We start from the raw sequence: 12,789 nt of genomic DNA, 5'->3' as shown, positions 1-12,789 counted from the left end.
CCCGAAACCAAACTTTCACGAAAGAATCAGCTAACCTCATCACATGACACGACGTCATCTGGTCAGCTGACCCTTCTTTTGCAAACGTGTCCACTGTCCACGTTATTCACCTCTCTCTCTTTCCCTCCCTCTCCCTCTCTCTTTCTCTATTCTCTAATAGAGACACAGAGAGAGAAAATAGAAAGAGTAAGAAAGCCAGAGAGAGGGGGGGAGATGCTCTTTAACACCAGGTTGCTCAGACCATTCTAGAAGCGAGAACGCGTCGAGTGCTCGAGGATGAATTTGGAGATGTGCCAAGAAGATGAGTCAAAATTTTTCAAAAGGCTGATTACATAGGATGAAACCTGGGTCCATCACTATTATCCAGAGACCAAAGCCCAGTCAATGCAGTGGAACCACTTGAACTCACCACCTCCAAAGAAGGCAAGGATGCAGCCCTCCGCTGGCAAGGTCATGCTCACAGTCTTCTGGGACCAGGACGGAGTAGTGATGACAGATTTCCTGGCAAACGGTATCACAATTACAGGAGCCTATTATGCTTCACTTTTGAGGAAATTAAGGGAAGCTATAAAAATCAAGAGGCGGGGCAACATCAGCAAAGGTACCCTCCTCCAGGACAATGCTCCGGTCCACAACTTGCATGTCGCCAGATCAGAAACACGGGCGTTTGGTTATGAAATCCTTCCCCATCCTCCCTATACTCCTGACCTTGCACCCTCTGACTGTCACCTCTTCCCAGCCATGAAGTTGTTTTTGAAAGGAAAGCGTTTCCCAGATGATGCAGCCTTGGTTTTTGAAGTCACGTCGTGGTTGGAGGACTAACCTGGGGTGTTCTACAAAAACGGTCTCCAGAGCTGCATCAAACGATGGGAGAAATGCATAACTCTGGGTGATTCCTATGTAGAGAAAGACTAATAACTGTGCAAAGTTTCCTTGCTCTACTGCTATGGGAAGTGGGTCAGGGACATTACTTATTGCACACCCCTCGTATATAGTATGTTTATCATACAAATATTATTGTTTCAGACGGATGAGGTGCGTCTCTTTAAATTGAGATTCCACTGAAATATGTATGCACATATGTAACCTATAATGCTTGTATAATAAACATACTATATGTATATGTATATATATATGTATAAAAGAAAGAATACAACACAACCATAACCCAATCTCATTATAAATTTATTTCCAAGAACGGGCCTTTTCAAACGAGATCAGATACTCAGATTTGCATCTAATTCCCACGATGGAGCTCTCACCGAAGGATTTTATGTAGAAATTGCCTTATCGTTTTGGATCATTGGATCAACCCCCCCCTCTGTCTGTCTGTCTGTCTGTATGTATCTCTCTCTCTCTCTCTCTCTCTCTCTATATATATATATATATATATATACATATATATATATATGTGTGTGTGTGTGTATGTGTGTGTGTGTGTGTGTTTTCACTTTTCGTTTTATTTTTCTTACACACTTTTTTACACTTACTATTTCACCATTTTCTTTCTCTCGTTCTCCATGTTGTCTCTTCCATTATTCTCTCTCTCCCTCTCTCTCTCTCTGCGATCCAAAATAAATTGGTCATTGTTTTCTTATATATATGTATCCATTGGTATTTAGACTTCTCCACAGGACATCACTTCGCGCACAAGGCGTGTTATAATGCGGAACTCAAGGATTAAATGCAAGTTAAATGTTAATGTTAAATGCAGATAGCAAATGTTAAATGCAGTTAGCAAAGTCACAAGAATAACGCACAGTGCCCTCCTCCATTAGTTCCCCGTTTTCCTTCATTTCTCCCTCTCTATTCGCCCCGTCTCCTCTCACGTCTTTCTCTTTCAGCATCGTTCTTCCCTCCTCCACCACTTGCTTAATGTGAGAGCAACAACCATCAAGAATCTACCCCGAGTCCACCACTTCAAGTGAAATAAGGGAGAACATCTCCCACTCAAGCCAAGTCAGATAGGAAAGGGTCAATAACCTTATAGTGCTGAGTAGGGGGTTTAAGAAGTTTTGAAATCACGCCACAAATCGAAAGTACACCCAACCTTTCTAAAGCAATCCGTTCATATATCTGGTTTCTGAAATGCCTCTCTTTTTATTTTTTGTATGTTTTACATATTGCAAACTGTTGCATGAACTGCTTAAAAGCAGGCAACCCAGAAATGAATAAAATCTCCGTCTAATCCCGTCGACACTACCTTACAAAAGGAGGTGCGCCATCGGTGACAGACAACAATCCCGCCCCCTGCAAAATGAGGAGATAAAATCCGGGAAGATTGCCTCCTAAGATCGCCCCGGAAGTAATCAAACTTCGTTGATCAATATTAATACTCCCATGGTTTACCTCTTATTGAAGCTGATAATCATTCCCGTTTAATTAAGCCTTATCACTGGATAGTTATTTGTCCTAGATAAGTGTCGGCCCAAAAAGTGAAAAATAAAAAAGCAATGCTTTCTAATGGTTTATTCGAGTTGAATCACTGCAAAAAAATAAATAAATAAAAAATAAAAATGAAATAAAATAAAATAATAATAAATAAATAATAATAAAAAAAATAGATTGTCTCAAAGTTTATTTCACAAAGGAAAACACCGAACCAGAACTGGAAAATAAAACGAAATAGTTTTCTTTTTGCAAATAGTCATGAATGATAGTTTCTACAGACCCTGTACTAATCTTGACATCTTGCGCTATTTGGCGAATAGTAATGCGCCGATCTTCCAAAATGACAGCCTCAACTTGACGGACAGATGCCTCATAATGACAGAAGGGGGGCGACCAGGTCTGGGAGCTGTTTTCACAGACTTCCAGCCATGTTTGAATTTACGATGCCAGCGTTTTACAAGGTCATATGATGGGGCATTATCACCATAAGTTTCTTTCATGTCATCAAAAGTCTCCTGTGATGTGCGTCCATCCAAATACAAAAACCGGATCACTGCTCAACATTCAACAGGCTCCATTTGACACCTGATTCAGTTCAAACACCTGTAAAACAGAACCCACAATTAGTTCAGAGCTGTAATTTGCCACATAACCCGTAGAGATATAAATCATTGCACATGCAAAATTTCAGCTAGATCAGACAATTGGAAGTGGGTCAGAGGCATTACTTATTGCATGCCCCTCGTACCTGCTCTGTCCTCCATTGAGCACTCTTTAATAAACACACGGGTTTCAGTGGATCTACATCTAGGAAACCAAACTATGCATTAATTATATATATATATATATATATATATATATATATATATATATATATATATATATATATGTGTGTGTGTGTGTGTGTGTGTGTGTGTGTGTGGCTGGGAAGAGGTGACACACACACACACACACACACACACACACACACACACACACACACACACACACACATATATACATATATATACAGGGTGTCTCAAAAGAAGCTGATGTATTCTAAAGTTAATTAACTTCTTCAATATTCAAGTTATGCTTACCAATTTTCATATGTAAGAAGAGAAGCTTCTCCGTGATTTGTTCAATATAGTAAGATATCATAGTCTACTTATACTAATTCTGTTTACACAACTAAATCTAGGGTATGTTTTTCACGTATGGCCCTAATTTCCTCCTCTATATTGTTTTTAAGGGCATTTATTGTGGCTGGTTTGTTTGCGTATACCAGCTCTTTGAGGTAATGTAACATGATAAGGGCTGCCCCCTTTTCATGTAAGTGTAAAAATAGAGAGATTTAGTTAAAATGAAAATGAAATAGAATAGACGAAATTCGAACCTCGTAAATTAGGTTTAGAAATAGATTACGAGAGAGAATTAGAAAATGGAATGTAAAACAAACCATTGTTAAGCTTAGAGGTAAAATAGTTTTAAGAAAAGAATTTGCGTTGTCAATTCTGTTATGAAAAATTCAATTGAGGAATGCAACTACAAGATAATTTAAAAACATGTTTTTAACATATTGGAAATATAGGTTACGTGGAATATAGGTTAAAATTCCTTTTGTAAACAAAGGAAAAAGTTTTGGACACGCATGTCCAGAACACGTGAAAGAAGACACATGTTTTAACATGTGTATGACGTCATGGAAAATGGGAAGTTCTAGATAGAGTTAGAAACTAAGGAGAAACTGAGGGAGAGTCAGAGGGAGTCTGAGGACGGCAGACGACAGTCCAGTTGGGATTCGAACGTCTAGAAGCGAGACAGTCACTTTTGAAATTAGGATGTGAAGCTTTGAATTCTTGACTCAGAAAACCACGACCGGTCATGAGAAGAAATAAACCCATCATGTGTTTTTATAAACGTCGTCTTTGTGTTGTAATTCTACCAAAAGGTAAAGTTAAAATTGTTATTATATGTCTTGTATATCATGTGGTTTAAAATGTCTTGACATACACATATCATATCTACAATGTGACCTCTACATCTCATATTACATCTCTAAGTATGAACATTTAATATATATGAATCGTCATAACACGGACAATCTCTTTTACAACGCATCTCTCTCTAAGACTCTCTAAGCATCACTTATTATAACAACATCCCTCTCTCAACAACATCTCTCTCTTACAACATCACTTGTAATAAGACTCCCTCTCTAAGACTCTAAGACTCTAAGACTCTCACTCTTATAATAATGAACTATATAACAGTAACCCCAAAGGAAAAAAAATGAGCGGTGTGGCCAATTTATCTCACAGACAAGAAATTATTCGGTTGCCGAATATGTCCTGGTTTAATGTTTCTCGTGCCGTATGCGCCGTTGCACCGTCCTGCTGGAACCACATTGATCAAGATACCCCACTTTGACTTGATCTCCTTCTTACTGATGTAGATGGCTCCTCGACCACACTATCTGCTAATCTCTGACGATTCTCATCACTTCTTGCCGTACGGGGTCTACCAGATTTAGGGAGGTAACATACAGACCCTTGCTCATGAAATCGAGCCACTATAGTTTTTATTGCATTGGGAGTAAAGGAATTTCTTGTGTTGAAGTTTCGTCGAAATTCACTTTGAGTTTCTGATATTGACTCATTCAACCGAGAATATGACTCTACGATAAATATCCACTCCTCTGTAGTGTAACGACTTATGATGACCTTATCATATCTATATCTATCTATCTATCTATCTATATATATATCTATCTATATAAATATATATATATATATATATATATATATATATATATATATATATATATATATACATACAGGGTGACTAAAAAAAAAAAAACAAAGCTAAATGGAGGCCATCTAGAACATATGCTCTAGAACAGAGAAAAAAAAAGTGTTTTGATGTGATGTTTTGAATATAATAAACTAGTTATGACCAAAGTTTCATTTCATTCGGACAAAACACTAAGAAACGCGGGCTAATTAGAGTGGGCCCGTTTTTTTTGGTCATCCTGTATATGTATATATATATATATATATATATGTATATATATATATACATATATATATGCATACATATGTACATATATACATATATATGCATGTATAAGAGCAAATAGTTAATAAAACATGCTAAAAAACACTTTAAAAAAGAGTTAAAACATATTTAATCTGAAAAGGAAACACTTAAAAAGTGGATAGTCCTTAACCCGCGGAGTTTCGAAGAAATACTTTTCATTCTCCTCAGAGTGTAGGAATTAGCAAAATGCGGGATCGGATTTTGCATACAAAAGTATTTGATGAAACTGCAAGTAAGTCAAAGATCTTACCTGATAACAAAAAGTGAAGCAGAGGGAATATGGGGAAGAAAAAGGTGATTTCTCGTGAATGGATAGTCTGGTGAATGGTAACGTATCCAATGACGGTAAAATCCAAAAATGTAAATTCAATAAAGTTAATTAAATTTCCATTCACACAAGTAAAATCCAAGGAAAACTCGTAATTGGGAGATGGTCCAAAATAATCCAAAAGGCCGAAATCTGTGGAATAATTCACAAATATGTACAAGGAAAAGGGGGAAAGATTCCAATAATATTAATAAAAGAAAAATAAGATATGCATTGAACACGGCTGCCGAGAGAAAATGTAATTAAGAAATATCAGTGAAGAAGAAGAGAGAAAAAAAGGAGAGAGAAAAAAAAATGAGTGCAGAAGAAGAAGAAGAAGAGGGGGAAAAGATTAAATGGTGATAGAATTAAATATAAAATAGAAAAGCAAATCTCAAAATGACCCAGGCAAGATGATGTTAAAAGGCGCGAATATTCTTAATTACACTTTGTCTCGGCAGCCGTGTTAAACGCATATCTTTTATAAGTCTGACAAAAAGATCATCAATGACTGTGAATCAAATTCGATGCAGGGTTGTCTAAGATGTCTAATAAAATGCTCTAAAGAAACTTAAATCTGATGATTATTTATTAGTTCATGTTTAATATTTTATTGTTTAAATTAAAAAAATAGAAGGTATCTGAATTTTCATCCATTAAGTTTCAAAATAAATAGCAATCGATCAATTAGTTTAGGAGTAAATCCTGAATATGCAAACAAATTACCATATACACGTACGTGATGTTTAGCGGCTAAGAGTCAGATATGTTCTAAGATTGAATATCGCTACTCCATTTGAATAGGTGTCACTCTTTCATTGCATCGACAGTGAAAACTTGACTTTGCAATCTAATGGAGAATGGTCTCCTCTATTCTCTATAGCGTCTTTCTCACAAAGGAGATGTTGCTATTTTTTTATAAGTTATTATTTCTATGTAAGGTGTTTGACTGGATTGTAACAAAAAACAAAACAAAACAAAAAAACAAAAACCAAAACCAAAAACAAAAGACAAAAAAACAAAAAAAAAAAAACACGACACTCTACCGCCGTTTCCTTTCTTTCTGCAACCAAATGGAGTCTCCATGAACATAATTTCTTCCAAGCAAACTTTCCATTTGTTTAACACAATGCCGCGAGATTGCTTTCATGTAGACTGTCACGTGGTCGTATTCAAGTCAAACTTCAAAATATACTTGTTGGACCTCCATCTTATGTAGTCAAACTTAAGCCCCTTTTCCGTTTTCAGCCTTCTCGTTGTATGAGTCAGCATTTAACCGAGACTTTTTATTCTTATCCTCGAGTGGCTTTTGGCCTTGGTAAGTGGTCTCTCATTAGTATGAAAATGCGAATACTACTTATCTCGCTTACCAACGAAGTTTTTTTTAGAGGTGTTATGACAAAAAGAAATCGGTCATAGGAAAAAAGTTCATTCTTAGTATCAGTATAGAGTTTATAGATTTGAATGAACCACGCGATTAGAAAAAAAAAAACAAAAAAACGCGTTGCCTTCAGTGTTCATTTTCATTGTGACGAATACATCTTTGATCTTGATAGTGTCTTCATATAGCACAAGTGTTTTGAAGATTATAAACATTTCTATTCATACATCTCGCACCGCTGTCTTAATCTCGGCCGCTTAACTCTTCGGTCTTCTTCGGATTCGGAATTGTATACGCCTCATTTCCCGTGGTTAAACTCTCCTAATTTCATTTTGTTCTCGTCGACCTGAGGTGTGTTTCTGTTCAGTCTTAAGCAGTCTTAAATTCCCAGGCGTTACCTTTTTCTTTGAAAAGGGATTAGTTTAGTATTGCTAATCGCTTGTAGCGAGAAATTCCAACTGCTGCTAAGGCGTTTTTGTAGCCTAGATTTTGGCACCTCTAATGCAATGGCTTTTCAAATCCTTACCCGAATCTGTGTCTAATCTCCTAGCGCGGAGGTAAATAAATACAACCTGTTTCCATGGCCGTGTTACGAACAGTGTGTAGTGCCTATTCTGACTGTACACTTAAGCTTTTTTGCCCTCGGTCAGCAAAAGCAATCTTTCTAGACTGATGCAATTTTTGTTTTTAGTAAATCTTGGTATCAATTGAATTAATCTTTGTAGTACAATAAAATAGTACATTTATTTCAGTCACATATATTATTTTTTATTCGTGTGACTAGACAACTAAAACATCGATCAATAAAATGGTTTGGCGTATGAATATAATTTGTTTCGAAGTGCGCAGATACAAGATTTTTCCCGTTATGCAAACAGTTGCGAGTCAGAAGTCATACGAATCGCATGGCCTGTGGTTGTTTTTTTCTTTCCAATTATCATCTCACTATGGAATCTGCGATAGGGTGTGACAGCCTAAAATTTCTGAATTTTGCTATTGTCTGTTTTTCTATCTCTCTCTTTAATTCATCCGAAATAAAAGAAAATTGTTTTTTTTTTCATAACAATACTGTCGTTTGTTTGTTTTCTTCTTCTTCTTCTTCTTCTTCCAAATTCAAACGTGACGGACCAACCGACGAACAGAGTCTCTTATAGGAATACTACATCTATACTCTTATAATGTTTTTTTTTTTGTTGTGTATGTGATATTCATATTAAATACATTTTTTTTCTATTTATTTAAAAAGAAAATACAACTTTGGTATATATATGGCTCGTGGAATTGCATTCATCTGCAAAAGATCTACCCAATTTGCATATTCTTTTAAACATTCGTTTTAATTAATTCCCTATTCGGTTTTGTTAAGGGATAATCATCTTTAGTTAACTACTTTATGCATGCGTATATATATTTGTTTAAAAGATTTTGCCTACTAAACTCCTCTGTCAATTTTTGGTCGACATGAAATTTCATATATAGGGTATTCGAATCTATGCGAAACTTTATATTTGGGTTTTAGCCAGAGAAAATCGGTGCAAAAGTGTGAAAATTCAAGAAATGGAAATTTCTTCTTCTTCTTCTTCTTCTTCTTCTTCTTCTTCTTCTTCTTCTTCACACCAGAAGGACATTTCATTAAAATATTTGTAACATGGAATAAACTGAGTCAGTGATCTCTACAAAAAACTCTTTAGTATGATGGACTTGGATAATAACTGGTCTTCATTTCATTCATTTTAACCGACCAAATACCAAATCTTCCAGTGTCGAACTCTGGGATTCAACACATAACTACTAAGTTCACTTAGAATGTAGTAAACAAACACTGCATCGACTTTACTATGTGCCCAGTGTTACATAACGTAACGAAAAAAGCCAAACAGAATTTCCATGAACAAAGTTTATTTCCTAGAACATTCCGTCTGTAAAATAAAATACTACGAGGCAACGTGAATGTCTAAGTTTAACATAGACAAACACTTGTTGTGTCATCATCTGCGAAAATAAAATCCTCTTAAATGATTTTCTGCCCATTCCATGTACTGATTCTAGTTTTGTCGTGGCGGCAACCATCGTCCAACTGACAATTCTTTCAATCTTTATCCTCGAGTGGCTTCCCGGTCTTGATAAGCAGTGACTTATCAGTAACAATTTTTTTTTAAGTTCTGAAATTTTTTAGACGAGGGCTGATTGTTTATATTAATGGTATTGATCAGACTATTGTTCTCATCTTGAATGTTATTTGTGAAACGTTTCGGGGGGATTGTCATTCGACCGTCCCCAGGTATGTCGGTTGTTGTTTAGAAAATTCGAAACAATAATCATAAAATGTAAACTTGCTCAAAGAATACGAAAATATCTACGGAGCCAATAACTCTTCTCTTTTCTTTTACATACAACAGCTCGAGGACGATCGGAAGCTAATCCGACTGAAATGTTGCACAAATAACACTCAAGATAAGAACAATAGTTCGATCAATTCAAGTAATATAAAAAAATTAATTTTAAATCTTGACACGGGAAAATAAACTGTCTCAAACTGTTCTGTTTGGGGAATTACTTTTACCCATCCTGGGACGGATACTCTTCTATAATAAATGAAGAAAAGACAGTCTGATTCTCAGGATGATTGTTTTAGAATTGCATCTGGCAAATTGATATTTGATTCTGACTAACGACTTCGCCCTTTTTTATTCTTGCGACATGTAACATCGAGGTTGTCTCCCAACCGACTACAACAGGGTTGTCTTCAAATCTTATGTAAACAGATACTTATTAAGCCGTACTTTTGGATGAACAATTCCTTTTAAGTAATCATTTTCCCACTCTACCAATTGTTTCTAAACCATTCATGGTGGCGATCATTGCTCAACTGACAATCTTTTTTTTTACTCTTATTGGCCTCGTTAGTAAAAATAAAATAATCTATTATATAAATCTCACCTGACTGTTTAAATGTATGTATTATGTATGCCTAAAATTTTCGACAGAGGTGATGGATTTTCACGAGATCGGTATCGTTTTGAAGCTCGACCCTTCCGACGACAAATATCGAAAAGTTGACTAAAAACATTAATTACTTCACCCTCAACTAGACAGTTTTCTACAAGGAGGGTCGTTTTTTTTTTTTTGCGTCGCCATTTTTGCAAGTCTGTATCGGTTGGAATGACTTTACTAATTTCAACGTTTCGAATTCTAGTCGCGTCACGGGTTCGAGCCTACCTGCCTAATACACCCCCTCTTTTTTTTTGCTTAGCACACACCTCCAAACACCCGGGCAACATCGGGCACCCAGGCTAGTAATGTATAAAACTCAGGCATATAGCTGGAATTCAGTATTACTTTTTGTTCTATCATGGTTAGGTTCTGGATATGACCTTAAACTATATTCGATGGTGAAGCCCCAGCTTGCTGGCGTTGGGGAGTGTGGAGCCACCCCTTAATTGCCATTACTTCCAGGTCCACTCTGATCCGGAGTGGTAGTACCTGTTAGGGTCCCAACTATGGATTAAATAGAAACCGACTTGAAAAAAAACATATATTCTATTAAAAATATTTTCTTCAAAATCACTGGATTCGGCATTAAATAACCTGAAAAGGGTTGATATGCCGCAAAACAAAAACAATCAACCAACTAAACATCTATCATGGTTAAACAGAGCATCAATCTACATTGTTTTCCAATACAATTCGTATGTTATTAGTTGATATTCATATGTCTGTATGTAACAAATAAATGCATAGGAGGATGAAGTGTCACGTGTTCAACATTTGATGACCAACGTGTTTATTTTATCTTTCTGGCTCCGGAAAAAAATCTATAGAAGGTCAGACATGGATAAACAAGAACTTAATCCTCAAGATGTGTCCATTCATTTAACGGCGATTTCAAGATTAATCGTGACTGATCGACCGGCAGACAGAACCTCATTCACGGATGCCTCATAAACGCATCGTATTTAATATACGTCCTTTTAATATATGTTTTTAGAGATGGAAACTCTATTCTTTAATTGTGATAAACCAACGAAAACGTTAATTTAGAGTTAAACGCGACTAACATAGGAACAGAAGATTTCAAGATTAAGCATGACAGACCAACATAAACTATTTTAAACTTAATCGTGAAAGACTACGGAAATATTATTTCGAACTTAAGTGTGACAGACCAACGAAAACATTATCTTAAACTTAAGCATAGGAGACAATGAAAAGGCTATTTAAAGCTTAATTGTGACAGATCAATGAAAACTTAGCTATGATAGATCAACGACAATGATATTTCAAACTTAAGTGTGGCATATCAACAAAAAGGTGATTTAGAACTTTGGCATGGAAGGATTTCATGAAAATGCTATTTTAAATTTAAACTTGACAGACGCGTTTTCGAACCTCAGCATGAAAGGTTATGAAAATGCTTTTTCAAATTTGAATGTGGCAGACTAACGAAAAATTATTTTGAACTTAAGTGTGACAGACCAATTAAAATATTATTTAAACGAAAGCCTGGGGACCCTGAAAATGTTATTTAAACTTGACAGACGCGTTTTCGAACCTGGCAAATCACCGAACCTGATTTTTCAAAGTTATGCGTGACAGACCAACGAAAACTACGAAAATTCATTTTTCCAAATTCAAACGTGACGAACCAACCGACGAACAGAGTCTCTTTATACTCCTATAATTTTTTTTTCTATTTATTATTGTATTTATTTGCTTCCCCACCAAAGCAAATTAGTCACAAGGCCGTTTTTAATGTGGGGTAAAAACCAGCTCCCCTAAAAGTAGGCAAAAAGGGGGCACTCTGGTTACCAAAAATAATAATTGTCCCAGGATAGAGGGTTTCCCCTCCATTGACTGGTACAAATTATCTTAAGTGCAGCATCTGCAGAACAGATGGTATTTATTTGCTCCCCCACTGAGCAAATTAGGCACAAGGCCGTTTTTAATGTGAGGTAAAAACCAGCTCCCCTAAAAGGGGTCACTCTGGTTACCAAAAATAATAATTGTCCCAGTATAGAGGGTTTCCCCTCCATTGACTGGTACAAATTATCTCAAGTGCAGTATCTGCCGGAACAGATACTACACTTTGATCCCGACCCGAAAAAAGCAAGCCTTTTTTTCCTATTTATTAAAAAAAAAAAAAAGAAAATACAACTTTATTTTATATGGCTCATGGAATTGCATTCACCTGGATCTAGCTAATTTGCATATTCTTTTAAACATTTATTTTAATTCATTCCCTATTAGTTTTTTCGGTTTTGTAATGGGATAATCATCTTAACTATTACGTGTAATTATATTCATGCAGATATTCTACATGATTTATACTTGCGTAATATTTTCGGAAATAGCTTATATAGTAAACACAAACCTCTTTCTATATATATATATATATATATATATATATATATATATATATATATACCCATTTATGTATGTGTATATATATCTGTTTTAAAAATTCTGCCTACTAAACTCCTCTGTCAGTTTTTTATCGACACGAAACTTCATATATAGGGTATTCAAACCCATGCGAAACTTTATATATATAAACGGGGAAAATCGGTGCAAAAGTGTGAAAATTCAAGAAATGGTCGAACGCCGGCATTGCGAATATGCATGCGTAACGTAA

General features: G+C 35.7%; 1 long non-coding RNA gene across 1 annotated transcript in view; it reads right to left on the bottom strand.

Annotated features, from left to right (window-relative positions):
• Nucleotides 1-2,884: 2,884 nt before the first annotated feature.
• LOC145293852 (uncharacterized) overlaps nt 2,885-12,789 on the bottom strand; it is a 337,229-nt gene continuing 327,324 nt past the window's right edge. The window contains exon 3 of the long non-coding RNA XR_013869779.1: nt 2,885-2,994. This is a non-coding gene — a long non-coding RNA (uncharacterized LOC145293852). The remainder of the gene's footprint in view (nt 2,995-12,789) is intronic.

Source organism: Euprymna scolopes, chromosome 15 (assembly GCF_053919585.1).
Source record: "Euprymna scolopes isolate OS-2025 chromosome 15, ASM5391958v1, whole genome shotgun sequence".
Taxonomy (NCBI): domain Eukaryota; kingdom Metazoa; phylum Mollusca; class Cephalopoda; order Sepiida; family Sepiolidae; genus Euprymna; species Euprymna scolopes.
Note: the sequence above shows the minus strand (reverse complement) of the source record. Positions and strands in the feature narration are given on the sequence as shown.